Raw genomic sequence first — 2,706 nt, 5'->3', positions numbered from 1 at the left:
TCATTTTTGCGTACTTGAGCTTCAGAGGTGAATGTCAGTAAGGCTATTTAGCCGTGGTAATCTTGCAGCTGGACATGAAGGCAAAGTCCATTATATCCACTCTCCTACCCCAGCAGGGGGCAGTGTTGCTACATCCAGGAGCTGGAACATCAGCTATTACTGACCCACCCCTCCCTCTACACAGTGGTCCTGGGACAAACTGCTGACCCCTCTCCCTGCAGCCATGCATCAGAGCAGCAAACCATCCCTTTCCTCCACCCCCCCCCCCCCCCCCCCCCCCCCCCCAACAGCAATTGAACTCTAGGTCTCCCTGGTCCCACATGAAAGCCCGAAGCAAGAAAAAAAAAACAAGTGCTTTGCATTTAAATAGCATCTTCTACCACCTCGGCCCTTCCCAAAGCACTCTGCAACCAATGAAATGCTGCTTGAAGTGTAGTCACTGTAATGGAGGAATCGCGGCAGCCAATTTGTGCACAGCAAGCTCCCACAAACAGCAATGTGATAATGACCAGACCATCTTGTTTTTACTGTCGGTTTGAGAGATCAATATTGGCCAGGACACTGGGGAGAACTCCACTGCTCTTTGGAGTGGTGCTGTGGAATGTTAGATGCCCACGCGAGAGGGCAAAGTCTCTGTTTGATGTCTAAGCTGGAAGATGGCACCTCTGACAATGCAGCACTCCCTCCGTACTGCCAATGGGAGGGATCTGCCTGGATTCTGGAGCAGGACTGTGCACCCACAACCTTCTGACTGGCTTGCCCACTGCCTGGGGGTACGCCACAGCGGAATGATGGGCATAACTGCCCTTCGCCTGGGACGACAGCTGTGAAACGGTCGGAGGAGTTTTACAATTAAAAATAACGGGAACAGAATTGTCACATGAGTTTTTATTTGGGGGGGGGGGGGGGGGTGGGTGTGGTCTGAAGCTGGACATCTTTTGAGTATCATTGTAGTACTGAGATCTGCCATTAGATGGTGGTGTTGTGCTCTGAAACCCACGGTGCTTGCTTGAGAGTGCCAATGGAACAGAAATTGGAAAACCTGGGTTGATCTTGGCGGTGAGTCAAGAGGTGGAGAGCATTCAACGAGCATTCGTAAAAGTAAGGTCCATGGGGTGGGGGAGAAAACTTGGTCTCAAACACTCCAACCAGGTGAGACTGTGGCCCTGACCCCCACACTTTGGCCATTGATCACCCAACTCACTCATCCTTGTAATCCTTCAGCAATGGCAGCGATGCTACCCACTATCCTTTGCGCTTCAGGAACCCCTCTATCCATTTCCTGTATGGAGCGCAGTGGATGCTGGTCTCTGTTTGCCATGAACCTGCCCACAATCTGCAAAAGGGGCTCCCAATTTGGTGCAAACTTTTTTTTTTTTTTTTTGGCCGTTGTGCTACATTGTAAGGGTGCAGATTTCTTCTGCGTTGGGCGGCTTGACGTGGCAGGTTAATCAGCTAGCGTGGGCGATCTGGGATGAGGAGTGGTTGGGAAGTGTGGTCAAGGGCATGAAAGCTCATTGCCCCTTTGTGGCCATCTGTGTCAGCCAAAGTACTGGAGGACGTGCAGTGCCTTGAAGCCTAAATTCTGCAATGGTGCATCACAAACTCTCTGAACACCTCCTCCCTGTCAATCACTGCTCCATCAACCCATTCATTGAGTGGCCTGGTCTTCCTGTTGCATCTTATTTCTGTAGCTTTTCTGTTAGTAAAAATGAGCAAAATTATTCCAATAACCAAAGAACCTTCTGTGACTTCACTCTCTGCTTCTCCTGTTATTTGAAACATCCCCGCTCGCTCTGTCGAGGAGCTTGCTGTTGCAGCTCTGACTCTTGCTGGGGTTACCCTGGGGCTGGGTAGGAATGAGCACCAAGTCTTCGCGCTAGTCTCTGGAGAGCAAGTGGTTGGCTATTTGAGCACAGGAGGCAGCGCCGGCAAGCCCCCACCACCTTCTCGGTCCATTGAAAGCCGACAGTTCCGCCAACAGCACGTGGCCAACTCTGAGAGCATTCCGAGGGTTTCAGCCTCCATTCCCCTACCTCCATGTTTTGATCGCTGCCTGGCATTACTGAACTTGCCCTTGCTTGGTTCCATTCCGAACCGCCTTGTCCTCCTCGCTCACTTTAGTTTGAAATGGTACCCGAGTTTCCTTTTCCATATTACCCCTCCTCCTCCTCGGATCTTTCCATGGCCTCCCGCACCCCATCTCTAACTTCCTCCAGCCCCACAACCCTCCAAGATCTCTGTGCTTCTCCAATTCTGCCCCCCCTTGAGCATCCCCCGATTTCCATTACTCCACCATTGGCTGTGCTTTCAGCTGGCGCAGTCCCAAGCTCTGCCTCTTTCCTGTCTTGAGTCACTCCTTAAAACCGACCCCTTTGACCAAGCTTTAGGTCACCGCTCCCTCCTCCTATCTCCTTATTTGGCTTCATCAAGGCTCCTGTAAGTGCCTGGGGACGTTTCACTGCGATCACTATCATCCCTGCTACTGTTTTTGTGATGAGCGATCAACACTCATGTTGACATTGTTAACTGGTTGGATGTGGTAAGGGTCAACTCTGTCCCATTCACAATGTCCTGCCCACAGAGACAGGCGCTGAAAGTAATCTGTACAGGTTCGGTGTCCGAGGCCTGCTCCAACTGGCCAGCCAGAGAACATTCCACTCCCAGTGGAGGCTGGCAGCAGAATCTGGTTAGGTTGGTACTTGT

Source organism: Heterodontus francisci, chromosome 48 (genome assembly GCF_036365525.1).
Source record: "Heterodontus francisci isolate sHetFra1 chromosome 48, sHetFra1.hap1, whole genome shotgun sequence".
NCBI classification, from domain to species: Eukaryota; Metazoa; Chordata; class Chondrichthyes; order Heterodontiformes; family Heterodontidae; genus Heterodontus; species Heterodontus francisci.
Note: the sequence above shows the minus strand (reverse complement) of the source record.